Raw genomic sequence first — 16,719 nt, 5'->3', positions numbered from 1 at the left:
TTCTATAGTTAAGGCAAGACATTTGTAAGAAACGCCAGGAGTGTGTGACATGCACACTTACTCTCCAGGTGCTGGCAACTCCTGGTAACCTACAAATGTGACGTCACATAAACTAAACTTGGGGGGGCCCTTATTTGTGAAAGAAGATGAAAGAACTGGAGACTGATAACCCAATGAATAAAGAAAAAACCCTACACTTTCAGCCTTAAAAGTGCAGGATTTTAGTTCAGTGCACCTAACTCTCATGATCCTCCAGTATCTACCATTAGCACTCTTCTTGTGTCTTTATACTTCAGAAGCAGAAAAGTTAAATATCATTTTCCAAGATGCACCTCTATATAAAATTTAGATTTAAACAAATAGCTCAAAGTCCTCCCATATTTCCATAAACTGTTATGCAAAGCCAGAGACATTTTTAGAAAGAGTTCTGCAGGTTCGCTTGCTCTCTGGTACAGTAGAGGCAACTGGTTACCAAAGCTTCTGACTGCCTGTGCCTGATGCAACCAAGAATGTGGACTGTTGAGTGGACTAAGATATCATCTTTAGCTGTGGGCTATTGGAAGGCTATGTGCTTATATTTTATCTATTTTAGTCTTCAGAATTTTATTACAGAGCTATCCACATATTTACTGATTTAAAAATTAAAACTCTTATGAAGACTTTATTTTCAAATTGCATCCATCACCTGAAAAAGCACATTTAGGTAGCAGAATTAGTCTAGTCTGTACGAGTCAGTGAAAGATATCTTTAGAGTGTAAATTTCCTATACCTGTGCCAAGCCCTCATCACCAGATTCTACAAAAATTTCAACAGACTTGTTACATGAAATTTTAATAACCAAAATTAACTTGTTTCTATTTTCTGTATTAGACAGTCTATTTAAAGGACTAGCACATAACACAGACATGCATATATATCTTTAGGTTTTCTAATATGTATTTCTCAAAGAGCTTTTCTGATACACCCAACTGCTTTAAAAATAATTTTATGATATTATTTCTTTTTCCAACATTCATTTACTCAGTGAGACATTTCTAACACTTAAGGTGAAATGTATGGCTCTTTAGTTAAAGTGTACAGTGTTACATTTATGCATTTATAAACTTTACGGATCAGAAACAGACTTGTGTATCTGGAGCAGCTATTTTAGAAAAATGATACCAGGTTTTCAATAAGTGGGTTTTCCCCTTGCAAAAGTCTATAATTTATATCACCTTTCTGAAATCCAACTCACAGAAGCTTTATATTGTAATTCTTTTTGAGCTTTTGTATTGTATGGAAATTCTCCCCACCGCACTCCACACTCGTTCTGAATTCTCTTCCCCAGTGATCATGACATCTTTTGACTGTTGGCACGATCGACAACTGTCAAAGGCAATGCTGGTTCAGACAAATTTTGGAAAGACTTAAAAATCTTCATGATTTATGAGCTTGGTGACAAAGGATAAGGTGAAATCTGAAGCTTTCCAGAGTGTATTTTGACACAGTTGGTATCAATTAAGAAAACAAAATTGCTGAGCTAGATACTGACCAGGGTTATGCACTCTTGGTAAACAGCTTTTCAAGAACGATTTCCTTTTCAGAACTAATTTTAGGATGGTATTTTTAAAATCACATTTTGCAATATTTTTACATGCCAAAGGGAAATAATTTTCTTGCAAGGCTATAAAGGCTGTAGACAAGAAGAACATGGAAGATTACCAGAGATCCGCAGAAAAGTTACTTAGGTGATGAAAGAGAGAAAACTCTATATAAAGTTATAAATTTCCATTATTTTACCTCCTAAAACTAGTAAAACCTCATAATAAATACTGCTTATATGCAATTCTAAAATGTTACTGTTTTCCAGCAAATAATCAAAATAAATAATAACTTCTAGAGTACATTTAGCACCTTGTCAAGATGTTAATTGCAAAAACAAGTGTTTCATAGTTTATTCAGACTGTATCTATTTTCTGTAACCTTTCTAAGTCTTCTGATTCCTCTGCATCTCATTAGATCGGTCCAGGATAGTAATGCATATGTTGTAGTCAGAGCTTTCAAGGGAATAGATTTCACACAGGATACATAATTTGCAGGATTATTTTATAATATTTACCCAGAAAGTAAAATGCAGAAGGGTGCAAGAGATCTGTCCATACAGTAGAGAATCAAAGAATCCAGCTGAGGGCCTGGGTCCCACGGCAATGTCCTGTATGAGTCCAGCGAAAGACCTAAAACCCATAGCAATGTACTCCATGAGTCCAGCTGGAGGCCTACAGCCCACAACAGTGTCTCCTGCAAGTCTGTATCAAGCATCTGACCTTTGGGAAGGCCCAAAAGTCAGTGGTGGAAGCTAGAAAGTCTGCCCCAGTGGGATGAAGGATCTGTGCCAGCAGGCTGAGGGATCTGCACCGGAGCCAGGAAGTGATGCTCAAGGTAAGGGCCAGAGCTCGCCCAAAGTGAACTGCACCCATCCTCAGTGAGAGAGATGACCCGAGCTCCTCCAATGATGAGAACAGCTAGCTGAGTTCCTATTAGGAAAATAGAGTGACAAGCTTCAAGAGAATCAGCCATGCTACCATCTTCTCTCTCCAGTTCTCTTTTTATGCTGCTGGCAACAATACTCAGGTGGTCCTTCCACATCCAGCACCACACTGATTCAGTTTAGCTGGGTATCACAAATAAACCATTAGTTAATCCACATCATCATAATTTTCTACTTATTTAAAACAAATAGTTAACTAGAACTGGCTAGAAAAGTGTTAGAAGATCAATGAGTGAAAGTGGTGTTAGGCGACCCCATCAGTGAGGCTGTTTTCCTGCCCTTGAAGTGCTGTGGAAATGCCATCCAGAACAGATAAATGGGCAGAGAGGAGTCTACACAATGACACGGCAGGAGCCTGAAGTCTGCCCTCCCACTGATACTGTTGGCCTTTGCCACAGCTGGAGCCAACAGTCACCTCCAGGAGCCTGCCATGCAGAAATAGTGACTTTCCTCTGCCTCTTACCAGCAGAATCTAACCAGCACGCTGCTGTCAATAGAGTTGGGGAAATGCAATTTAGCTTTCCAGCCCCTTATACCACAGTAGAAAAGGAGAATGAACTCAGGTAACTCTTTGGCATATTGATTTATGTACTATTTCTAGAAAGATGCTATGAAGTTTTGTTTTATGGTTTACCTTGGAAGCACTACAGATGCATGTACAAATATATAAATATTATATGTATAAGGCATAGTATGAGAAGGATGTGCTGCTCTGGTGTGATCATTAGCAATGGTATTCTGAGATGAGTGGAGTCATGTTGCTGTGATAACCCTCCAAATCTTTTTCACCAGGTTTATTTTATACCATTTCCCTTATTAAAAACAGCAAATAATTCCTTGAGCAAATAAAGAGTCCAATGATAATGGGAATTTAATTAACCCTACAGGGTGCTGTAGGCAAATAAAGGGTCCAGTGATAATGGGAATTTAATTAACCCTTAAATGTCTTAACACTGCTTGTTTTGAGGGTTCTGTAGGCACAAATAGTACCTGGAACACAAACTACTGATGATTAGCTCCAGTAAGGCCTTCGGCTAAAACAGTTCCTTTCGCCAGGCATGGTGGTGTACACCTGAATTCCCAGCACTTGTGACGCTGAGGCAGGCTGAGGCAAGTTCAAGGCCAGCCTGAGCTGCACAACAAAACCCTGTCTCAAAAAAAAAACTAACTAACTAAATAAATAAACAATAGAATTTTGATCCCAACCCTTTCTTTATAGAGAAATCATTCTAAAATGTATAAATATAAAATCCTGCGTTTAATATACTGTACAAGAGATTCATAGATTTCTAAATAATACTATTTGATAGTTTTTAAGTTAAATGCATAAATATGTAAGCAAATAACTATATTGGTTAGAAACAGGTTGAAAGAATGATTACCTACCCATAACTAAATATTTTGTTAAATTGAAATAAAGATATGTGAAAACAGGAACATTGCTCCAAGAGAAATGAACTCTATTTGTTTTTCTTGCTTTATTGAATTGGCTAGGACCTTCATACTGTTTTCAAAATTGTTATTTTAGAGAAAATGCTCTTAACATTTCTATTCTAAGTGTAATATTTCTCTAAGTGTAATAGTTCTGGTCCCTAAAGTTTTATAATGTTCTTTTTTTTGGTTCACCATATTTTAAGTAAAAACTATTAAATTGTATTGATAGCATCTTTATTTTTATTAATTTTTTCTGTTAATTTATTATGTCAATTTATTATCCTACTTAAGTCCATATATTACCTAATGCTATTTTTTTCTTCTTCATAGGGTTTTTAGTTTTCTTATGCTCTGCTGGATTACATAAACAAATGTGCAGTTTGAATATTTGCAGTTATTCTGAATTAACTGGAGGTATGTTATTTCTGACATTCTGGTTGTGTTCTGGAATGAAGGATACTAGCCTGACAGAATATGGTGAAAAACTATTTCTCGGTCCTGCTCCCTCACAAAAAACAAAATGTACTGCGTATATAGAGATGCCATGTTGCTTGAAGTTGCTTGGTTCTCATGAGTTTAAAGAGTAACCTCGGGATGCAAGGTTAGCTGTGACTGCCATTTACACTTTTGGGGTAATTAGTAAAGGATTTACATTTTATACTGTTTTAAGAATCACATTTGGATTAGTCACTGAGATTTATTGATTTTCTTACAAAATGTCAAATTTATTTGTAATATTCTAATGTAATTTTTATGAATATGTTTGAATATTTTTCACATATGTGATTCTCACCCTTTTCTCATGCTTAATATAGCTTCCTAATATTTATTGCCTTGTACTAGGGACTGAGCTTTTCCTTAACTCTCCATACTCCAAATGTGGAAAGACCAATCCCCCACACAGAATAATGGTATTTGGTGATAGGCCCTTAAGGAAGAAATTAACGTTAAAGAAAAGACTATTAGAATGGGCCCTAATGATTTTGATTGAGATCTTTACAAGGAAAGGAGAGTGGCACCTACACGAGATCCTGTTCATCCAGGGAGGAAACGTGGACAGAGGAAAGGCGCTCTGAGGCTTCCTGACAAGCGCTATTCACAGCCAAGTGGAAAGGCTGCTGGGAAAACCGAGCAGCCCACACTCAGGCCTTCCGTTTCCAGCTCCAGAACTGTGAAATATACATCTCCGATGCTTAAGCCTAGCAGGGTGTGATGTTCTGCAAAGGCAGCCACAGCAAACCCACAGAGCTTGCACTCACCAGATTTATCCAAGTTTTGTGATTTCATTACTTCTTTAGATTATTTCTGCTCTTGTTTTTACTGTCTCCTGTATATTAAATAGTTTTTTAGTTATTTCAGCTCCTTAATTTGAATGATCATTTTTTCTGAACTCTTATTGTAAAAAATACATACTTATGGTTAATTCTCTCAGTCTGTGTAGTCTGGGTCTCTTGTAAATTTCTAACATGGATTCAAATCTGTAATCTCTTTGGCATTTGGTTTAATGCCAAGAGTCAATTTGTAGTAGTTTTAGGTGGCTAGAGATAAATTCTTATGACTAATTTCTTTTTTCATTTCAACTTTTATTTTAAAGAGAATAAAATAATAATAAAAACATGAAAAACAATACAGAATTTCATAAAACAAGATGAGAGGAGTTCAACAATGGTTGTTATATTGCATATGGTTGTCTTCAAATTAGTTGTTCAGATTACCAGACATAATCATGCAAAATTGGTCAAAAATATTTAAGTATTAACTGTTCCTTTCAATAAAACAATATGACTAATTTCTAAAGTATTATTACAATGCTTTTTAAAAACATAATTTTCCTAGTTCTAAGGAAATAATATTTTCCTGGAAACTAAACACATTGCATAGTTTGAAATGTTCCATATGTGTTTCACTTATTCAACAAACTTTTGTGGAACAATTGTTTGTTTAGGGGTGTGTGTGTGTGTGTGTGGTATATGTGTGCCAGACTCTGGACAAGACAGAGACTAATAACACAAACACACAAATGCACACACACACACACACACACTCACAGACACAAAGTTACCAGGATCGAGAGAAAAGAAATTACATTTTAATTGAGAGAAAAGAAAAATAAATGTAAGCAATCAAATAAAATAATTTCAACTCATAATAAGTGCTCTGGAAAGAAAATAGGTGATGAGATAGAGAATAACACAAAAGAGTCTACTCCAGGTAGGAGCATCTTGAAAGTCTTGTCTGCAGAGCTAATGCTAACAGAACGTTGGTGACGAGCTCCCCGCAAGAATATTGTTGACCATTTATAAGGGAAGATAGAGGCTCGGGAGAGAGCAGTGGAGGAAAGAAGGAGAAAGCTTGATCATCAGGCGTGAAGGGACAGTTAGATATGGGCAGAAGCTCTGAGGTGCTATTAAACAACAGGGTGATTATGGATAATGATGTACTGCACATTTCAAAATGCTAGAAGAAAGAACTGGAAAACATTTTACTGTAAAGAAATGATGAGTATTTGAGGAGACAGAAGTGCTTAACCTGATTTAAACTTTGCCAGATATATACATTTGTTATAACATCATTTATTCCATTAATATGGAATTTTTCATGTACCAGTTAAAAATAAATTTAACTAAAATATAAAAATAGATTTATTATCCTTCAAGTGTACCAATTTGTTTGCCTATGATCCCAGAGTTACCAGGTGGCCTAACTAATATTGGAATTACTTATTCCATATCCTTACTTCTCTTATCTCCAACAAAATCTGAAATCCAAAACAAATTGGACTAAATGTGCTCTGGTGGGACTTCCAGAGGGGTTTATGAATTGTGAAATATACTGACATAGAAAGAATGTGTTATATTCAGACAGAGACCAAAGAGGAGAGAATAGATAAGAGCAGAAGAGGGTTCCTAAATAAACAAGGGTGGCTGTTGCTGACTGCCTAGAGAATCTCACTTCCACACTGTCACAGCTTACAGGAGAACACAATGGCTCCAGCGTTTGTTGCTATGAGAACATTGATTTCATTTGTTTGTTTTCTATTTCTAGCTGTAGATTTCTCACTTCAATACTTTAAATAGTCACAAAAGAATAATCAGTACTGCTCATCGCTCATTTCTCCCTTGGCATGCTATAAAAAAAGCAGTTGTTCAGGATAATATTTTATAAGCTTGGTACATCACTTAATTCTTTAGCAATAAATTTTGCTCAAAATATGTAATGTTGCCAAGGCAACATAGCAAATCTTCTTGGTCCAAGGTGACTGTGGTATTTTGAAGGGTCAATTAAAAATAAAATAAAAAGCTAATAAGCACAGGGCAATAAAATCTTTTATCCATTCCTCAAATACACTTGGTCCACAGAGAACATTATTAAACAGCAGAGGCTTTTTCTTCAACTATTTTCAGAAATATTTTAAGCAAATAAATGCAAGTTAGGAAGTCACTTTGATGAAATCTTACCTTTAAAGACCTTCTTTATCCTACCTAATTGCCACTCTAAAGCAACAAATCTCCCACAAAGCTTGAATATGAAACATTTATTTAGGGAGAAAAAACAAAAATTTCCATCAGGATTTTAAAGTGTGTGTAAGTAATATTACCAATTCAAGGTAAATAACTTAAAACAGACAACACAGAAATGGTGGGAAACAAAATGAGCAATTAATCCGTGAAGCCCTGCAAACCAGAAGGAATGATCAGAAATCAGAAATGTCTTAAAGTATTGAGGAATTTCTGTAAAACAAAAGTACATGGGAAAGAATTTATGCACACACACATTCACATACAGAAGTACGCAAGGAAGATGAAAGAAAAATATTTGCAGATCACCACAAGAGAAACCAAGATAAAATTTACACTGTTTAGATATGTAAAGCAGAAATATTAATGCCTGGAAAACTTAGAGTGAAATTTTTAACAACAAGAGAGCACGTCACTACTTTTTCTATTTGTAGAGATCAGAAAAAGAAATCTGTTAACTGAAAAAACAAATCATGAAAAAATATATGTATACCTAAATATATTATAGAGATAGTTAAACATTTACCAATAGTAGAATGAACAGATCTTAAGCAAGCATTTTAATGAAATTTCATAAGTGCAGTCACTCACATAATTATCTATCATGATAGAGAACATTTCTGTCACCTCAGAAACTTTGCTTATATTCCCTTTAAAACAATGGCACTCATAGATAGCTAGTGCTTTGCCTTGCATTTTCTGGATCTTAACTGTCATATAAACAGAATAATGCAAAGGAAATCTTTTGTATTGGCCTTTCACTAAACTGAACATTATATATCTCCATTATTATCCTGTATCAATAGTGCACTTCTACTGTTATCACTATTCCATTGTGTAAATATAGTATTTTTGTTTTCACATTCCCATGTTCATGGACAAGTAAAATGTTTGAGTTTTGTTTTTGAGTAGTTTTCTTGTAAGTACTTCAGAATTATCTTCCTACATAATTATGTCATCAGACAGCATATATTCCTTGTATTTCTTTATCATGTCTCCTGCACTGTAGTACTATAGGTTAAAAATTGAAAAAAAAAAATAGTGAGAATAGTCACCCTGCTCCTGTTCCTTATTTTAAAAGGGTGACATACAACATTTCATTATTAATCTCCTTACAACATGTACTAATAAAAAGAGAGAAAGAAATTTTTTAAAAAAACTAAAACCTTGAAATTGCAGGAAAAATTATTTCACCATTACATAGGAAAGAGGTTGTAGGATTTTAATAGTCTCTAAGACAGGTTTTCTTCTATTCAGAATTTTCTGTGTCTTTTTATAATAAAAGTAGTATTTAAAATGCTTGTAAAATTTTTGCATCTATTTTAATGACCACATTTACATTTTGTAAACTGTAAAGGCAGTGGTTTACATTGGTTGATTTTTATATTATATCTTGCAGTCCTAAGATAAACTTCATTTGACCAGGTATATTATCCTTTTTGTATATCCTGAGTTTTAATTTGCTAATATTTTGTTCAATTGTATGTGTGCATTTATTTGAGATATTTTTCTTTAAAGTTTTTCTTCTTGCAATGCCGTATACTGATTCATATTGGGATCAGATTGATGGGATCTCCTAATATGAAATTTTGTTTGCCTTCTATTATCCGAGTTTGTATATAGGAGGGGCATTATTTTTTCCTTAAACATTTTAAAATATTTACCAACCATTTTCTTTGTATGGATTTGCTTAATTAATCCATTAATATATAGGAATTAGTACATTTTTAATTTTTACTAAGTCAATTCTTATTTCTATCACTCAACTAAGATCACTTAACTCATAGTCATTTAGAATATATTCTCATTCATTATTTACATTTGTAACTGTATGTTTCTGCTCCATTGTTGATAAACTTACCTATATTTTATAAACATTAGAAATCTTTCGAAGAATCCAATTATTTTTTGTTGATTTTGTTCACTGTTCATTTCCATTTAGGTGAGTTCTCTCATTTTTATTATCATCTTTTAATATTAGTTTTAATTTAATTTTCTTTCTTTGAGATTGGGGTAAGCATAGGGTATTAATTGTAATTCCTTGTTTTTCAAGCAAGTAAACCTTGTTGTACAATGAACTGCTCCCTATTCCAACATTTTTTCATTTACCTCATAATTTTTCTTATGTAGTAATTATTTAGTAATTCTTTAGTGTTTATTTAGTAATTCAATTTAGTAATTCACTTAAAAATCTCCACATGTTATAAAATTTTGTAAGTATCTTCTTGTCATTTATTTCTGGTTCTATTCCACTCTGGTCAAGCATTTAGTTAATTTTGTTTTGTGAGTGACCCATACGTATAACTTTTTATGGGTATGATGATCTAGATGCGTATGAGATCAAGTTGGTTGATTAGCCAGTTGCTGGATATTTTTTCCAACTCATGGATTGCCATATTTTTGTCAAACTTCTTCAAACCAAATGATAGGGATTAATAATGTTGGTTATATTACATATTGTTATCTTCATCAAAGTTGCTTAGATTTTCAGATGTAAGAATGGAAGATTGATCAAACCACTAAAGAGAAAAAGAAAACAATAATTTAAAAGAACACTGGAGACAATACAGAGTTTCACTAGACAGGATTGTAGGAATTCACCAATGGGTGTTATACTACATATTGTTGTCTTCACATAAATTTCTCAGATTACCAGATGTAAGCATGCAAATTTAGTCAAAATATATAAAAAAATTTTAAGCATTAACTGTTCCCCTCAATAAGCTACCAGACATCAGAGATGTGCTATTTTTGTACAATGGAATATCACTCAGCTATAAAAAAGATAAACTTGAGGCTTTTATAAGTAAATGGATGCAACTAGAGACCATACTCATAAGTGAAATAAATCGGACCCACATATATAAACATCATATTGACTCCCTAGTGTAAGAACATGAAAGAGTAAATAAAACCCAAAATGTATGATAGATATTTTATTTTTTTTCAAAACTTTTCCTTTCATGAATTGGGTAGCTTTGTTAATAGTTTTTTTATAGAATTAATATTTATCACTTTTTTATTTCTTGGTGCTGGGAATCAAACTCAGAACGTTGCACTTGGCAAGCAGGTACTCCTTCTGCTGAGCTATATTCCCAGCCCCTACATTTAATATTTATGACTTCTCTTAGCTGATTCTTTTTTTTTCCAAACTAAAATGCTGCTTTTATTGACATTGCCTAAGCTCTTTTTTGTATGATATTAGTGTAATGAGTTTTCTTAACATTTTATAGGCTGTTTTGTTTAACTGGTATGTGCGTTAGAAAGTTGTTTTAGTTTTTTGTTTTTTGTAGAACATACATAGTTGGTTCTTGTTTTCTTTTTTGTTGTTAATTCTTTGTTTTTTGTAATTCACAGTGAAAGATTTTTCTGGAAAGATTTAGCCTATTTTTGTTTAATATAATTTTTAATGTATTTGGGTATTGTTTTAGTTATTTTTTAATTGCTAAGACAAAATTTCTGAACTCAAAGTTAAAGGAGGAAAGGTTTATCTCAGATCACACTTTGTAGAGGTTTAAGTCCATTATCACTTGTTCGAAGGTACAGTGGCACGGCAGAGGAGGAGCAGTCCATGGCAGAGGAGGAGCAGTCCACGGCACAGCAGGAAAAAGCATCAAGTAGCAGCAGTAGTAGCCAGCCTATCTTCTCCCTTTTACATCCCTTGCAGGCTATAAGCCTATTGATTGGTGCCACCCACATCCATGGTAGGTCTTCCATTATCCACACCAAGAACTATCCTAAACCAATTGGTGGACTAATCCACGCACCCTTAATCCTACCATTAATCCACATTCACACAGTTTAGATCCAGCCACCTTCCTCACCTATGAATGCATGAATTGTTGGGGAGACATAAATTCTCAGCCATCCTACTGAAAACCTACTTGAGTTCTCAAGAGAAGTAAAGGTGTGGGGCTCTGGGAACTGCTCTGTAGATGTGTACTAGCATCTTTAGTCAACAGGTCATGCCTAATTCACCAGCTAGGTTTGCCAGTCCCTAATCTATCTCTCTACTTGCTGGTGGTTACAGCTCTCACAGCTCCTTTGGGCTGGGTTTGCTCACTCCTTGCCACGTTCCTCATATGACTCATGTTCATGGTTTCTCCAACATTCTGTGATCTCCAATGCACCTTTGACTTCACACTCACAGCTTCACATACTACTGTCACAGAGGCACACTGCCTGGGCTCCCAGGCCTTCTTTGGAAATCTGGGTGGAAGCTATCCTAACCACACAACTCTTATATTCTACATGTACCTAAAATGAGCACCGTGTGGATGATGCCAAGATGAAAGAGCTGGAAGGTCTGCCTCCAGCTGGAACAGTACCCAGGCTTCTTTCTCCCTTGGCTGTAGGGCTCAAGTGCCAGGACTTTGTTCTATGAACCCAGTCCCTAAGAACAAATTCTCTAGACTGCCACCTTTCTGGAGCATAGTGTCCTGGAGTGTCTTCTCAAAGCCAAACCTTTCCAGCTTGGTGATGTTAAGGCTGAAAAGGGTGGGTGCTGCTGGTTCCTGTGGTGCCCTCAGGCCATCTTTTGTACTGTTGTCCTCTAAAGTAAGTGATTTTTTTATTGCAAATCTTTTCAGCAACCAAGTTCTTCTCCACTCCATCATTGCAGGCCACAGTTTTCCTAAAGCTTTCTTTCTGGCCAAACTCAAAACATTTTAAATAATTCTCCTGTGCTCTCTACTCTTGATTCTCAGCATATATCTGGCAGAAAGCTCCCAACAGTAGCCATAACAATGCCTCAACATTAGACTGCCTTGAAATTACTTCAAGTTTAATTAGTCTACAGTCTTTCATCTCAGTGTCAGGCAAAGTCTCTGAACATGAGCAAAATGTAGACAAATTTCCTACCAAAGCATAACAAACATGGTCTAGAGTCCAACAACCAATGTAATCCTTCTTCCCAACAGAAACTCCCTGAGCCACTTTTTTTTAGAATTTCTATTAGCATACTGTCCTGAGCTCTGACCAGAATCTTCCATCAAGTTCAGTTTACAGCATTCTTGGGCTGCTTGTTCAGCTGACATTTCCAAAACTTCCCAAACTCTTTCCACAAGCTAGTTCCAAAGGCCTGTGAACCACACGGCCAGATGCAGTCATAGTAACAACCCCATTTCTCTGGTACCAATATCTGTCTTAGTTACTTTTCTCATTGCTGAGACAAAATACCTAACACCTAAAGTTAATGGAGGAAGTTTTTTTCAGTTCACTCTAATAGTCTCGGTATACTGGCTTCAAGGCATGGTGGTATTGGTAGAGGAGAATCATAGAAGAGAAACACTACATGACAGAGCAGGAAGCAGCAGTAAAGAATGGGCCTCTAGTGAGAAAAAAGCTAGGGATTGCAGCAGTAGTGGTGAGGGTAGTGAGTGGAACAGTATGATCCCTTCTGCCCCATGACCAATTGGCACAAGAGGGAAATGCAGACTGCAGATGTGGAAATCAAACAGCTTTCAGCTGGGAAGTCGGTACTCCTACCGCCCTCGACCAGAAGTGCATGCAGTCTTGAGTGTGGAGCGACAAGAAGCGGGAGTGAGCATCTCCCACACCCAGTGACTGGTGGCAGAGGCAGCCTCCGGTTCAGAGAGGCAAAGAGTCGCGTGTCAGCACTCTATCCAACCTAAAACCAGTGTGCAAATAGTTATTGCTGTGGAGAGACAAGGCATGGGAACCCAGCACTCCCTGCTCAGGTTCCTGACAACCAGCCCATGAGAAGAGCCAGTTATGCGGAAAAGAGGAGGATAAGCAAGGTCCAGGAGGGACCAACGAAACGGGACTGGGAGCACCGTGGGGCTGTCTCTGTCTGCGCACACCACGGCAACAGGGCAAGAAAAGCAGAGGCATCAGTATAGGGAGGTGTGCGTGAGCCGTTCAGAAAACTGCTAGCTGAAGAATCTTCCCCCGGCCCCTGCATACGGAGGCCAAGGTCAGCACCCCACCCGGCACTAACCCTCCTGCAGACTTGGTAAAGTTACTAAGCAAAGATCTGGGTTTTCACTTGGACACTACCACAGACCTGTGGGTACCAGAGAATTTTTCTCCTTTGTCATTTGTTTATTAGCTTGCTCCCTTTTCTTTTTTCTTTTGTTTTTTTTTTGGGGGGGGTGGAGGGGAATTGTTTAGGTTTTGACATTTATTGATTTCTTCTGTCCAACCTGTTTGTTTCTTTCTGTCCTCAAATGTCTTTCTAGATTTTTTGATATTGATATGTGAATGAATATTGTCTCTAGTCTTTCTGGTTCACTTCAATATTCTTTGCTTTCTCATTCATCCTTTCTGTCCTGCTCTATCCTCCAGTTTTCTACATCTTGGGTCATCATCCTTGGTCCGTCACCCTTGCTTGTGCTATGTTTCTTTTCAGTGAGAGTTCTGCTTTGTTCCCTACCCATCTTAAAGTTCCCATCCAACACAGGGTAAAATCACTCTCCTACGGGGAAACTCATGGCAAACAATTTCTTGTTTTATTCTGGATTTTGTTATATAACTGTAGATCTTGTACTCTGGATTTTGTTATATAACTGTAGATCTTGTACTCTGGATTTTGTTATATAACTGTAGATCTTGTACTCTGGTTAAAGGTACAAAATCTACAGTTACCACAGTTTATCAGTTTCTAGGCTATGTTTACTGACATCACTACTCTATCAGTAAAGTATCCTTGCTACTATTTTAGCAAGGATGCAATTCCTGATGCAATCAATTGTTCACTCCTGTATGACAACACTGTGATTATCTGGAGTCATCATCACCACTATAGTCTAGTACCAAAGGAATTGGTGTTGACCCAAATAGATGGCAACTTCTCATCCCTAATAAACTGGGAGGGTAAGATCTTGGGGGCAGACACAAAGACCAGGAGGAAGCTACACCCAAACTATATCTCTGAGGAATAGACACTTCCTAAGGAAGCCTTTATACTAGAGATAAAGCTACTTAACATAAGCAGCTTGCACACATCAACACAGAAAACAAATTAGAATTTAAAAATAGAGCATGACAAGACACAGAAGCTAAGTGAAACCCAGACATCATCCCATGCAAAACAAATCCAGGGAGTAATGAGATAGAAGAAATCAGAAGCCACTCACCTGAATGTTCTGAAATGAGAGCAGGAGAAGTAAAAAGATATGAATGAGGCTACAGAGAAAATCATATCAGAAATCATCTCTCGGGTAAGAAGAGATGACAACCATAATGAAGGACTTTCTCAGTGAATGTAGAGTAGACACAGATAGAAAAAAAAAAAATAGAAGCACTTACAAAAATGATTGAAAACACAAACAATCCAAGGAAACTAATGGGATCCTTGAAATAGAACAAAACAGATATCCTGGGAATTTAAAATTACTTTGAAACTGGAAAAACTGAATGAATGAGAAGACAGAATATCACACCTAGAAGAAAGGGGTGTGGTTAGTGATCATGAAAAGACAGATCTTTTAAAAATAGCAAAGGACCACGGAAAATCAATCCAACAACTACAAGATAGTATAAAGAAAAACAAAAGATTGATTGGAGTAAATGAAAAAGTAGGAGTCAATACAAATGACATTAAAAAACCTGTTCACAGGAATAATAGCATAAAACTTCCTAAACATGAAAGAAGGATTTGAATACAGGTAAGTGAAGCATATAGAAATCCAATTAGCCATGACCAAAATAAATCTACACCAAGGGATAAAATAATCAACGTTGCAAAAACTTGGCACAAGAACAGAATATAAAAGTGGTTAGAGAAAATAACCAAATCACTTACAAAAGAAAGCCCATCAGAATCAGCAAACTTCTTAACACAAATGCTTCAGTCAAGGAGAGCTTGGCGTGAAGTATTTCAAGACCTAAAAGAGAACAATCTCCAGTCCAGATTGATGTACCTTGCAAAACTATTTCAAAATTTATGGAGAACTAAGATACTTTCATGACAAAGAACACCTTAAGAAATCCACGACCACCAAAGCAGCACTCCAAAATATTCTAAAGGATATTTTAAAAGGAGATAATATAGACCACAATTCCAAGAACAACAATAGAAAGAAGCCACCAGACAAGGCAAGCAATTAAACAGAAGTAAAAGAGAATCAGCAAGAAGAAAATATTACCACAAGGATAAGCCAACACATATCAGTTATAACTATCAATGTAAATGGTCTTGATTCACCCATCCAGAAATAGACTGGAAGAATGTATAAAGATACAAGATTCAACAATTTGCTGCATGCAGCAAACACATTTAATTCAAAAAGAAATTTATAGACTGATAATCAAATGGTGGAAAACAATACTCCATGTGACAAGAACCAAGAAAAAAAGGAGGGGTACTTACTCTATTTTCAGACAAAATGAACTACAAGTCAGCATGTCTCTCTCATCTCCTCACAGGCTACCATGGTGAGGACTAAAGCGACAGTGTCCCAAGCACTTACAGGAAAGTGTTGGCCTCTCAAGCCCCCAGGAAAGTGCTGGGCCCCTCGACCTCTCCCGCTAATTCTGCATTGACTTTGTTCTCAAGCAAAGCTGAAAATAAGCATTCAGGAAAGAATTCAGCTTGTGTACATCCAATTCCCAAGTGGCAAAAAGGAATTGGAGAATTCTTCAGGCTTTACCCTAAAAGATTCTGGTAGAGAGAATAAAATTCCTGAAGAGCCAGGAAGTAGTGGCTTAGGAAAAACAAAGAGAAAAGCATGTCCTTTGCAACCTGATCACAACGATGATAAAAAAGAATAGGATCTTCTTACTCATCTTTAAATAACGTCTCCTGTTTATGCTGATATTCTAGGGTCTAAATTTTATAGCCCTGTTTGTTCAATTAGCTTAGTTGAATAGACATTTAATTTTAAGACATGAAGCTAGAATTTAGTTATTGAAATGCAAGAAGTTACGGTTGAGGAATTTGTAAATAGTATGGTTGTTTAGCTTACTACTGTGTTCAATATAATGCCATATGTCTCTTCTACCTGTTACTAAGCTTCTTGTTCTTACTAAAATGAAATCATTGAATGATCTTCTAATTACTGATCTCATGTACTTGATATTTGCTTAGATCTTTGTACTGATGCCAATTTTATTGGCACCTGATTTGAAATAGTGCCATATTTTATGCCTTTTATTTGCTTTAAAAAGCATGGTTAGACATTTGCTTATTAAAAAAACATCAGTATTAAGTAACTTAATCTTTATTATTCTGCAGGAAAGGGGACAAAGGTGTAATGTTGACAAAATTTGAACAGATAT

At 36.0% G+C, this 16,719-nt stretch overlaps 1 pseudogene; it reads left to right on the top strand.

Annotated features, from left to right (window-relative positions):
* Nucleotides 1–15,873: 15,873 nt before the first annotated feature.
* On the top strand, nt 15,874–16,212 carry LOC102011811 (annotated as a pseudogene).
* The last annotated feature ends 507 nt before the right edge of the window (nt 16,213–16,719 follow it).

The sequence above is a fragment of the Chinchilla lanigera genome, unplaced genomic scaffold (genome assembly GCF_000276665.1).
Source record: "Chinchilla lanigera isolate Chin_1 unplaced genomic scaffold, ChiLan1.0 scaffold00039, whole genome shotgun sequence".
NCBI classification, from domain to species: Eukaryota; Metazoa; Chordata; class Mammalia; order Rodentia; family Chinchillidae; genus Chinchilla; species Chinchilla lanigera.
Note: the sequence above shows the minus strand (reverse complement) of the source record. Positions and strands in the feature narration are given on the sequence as shown.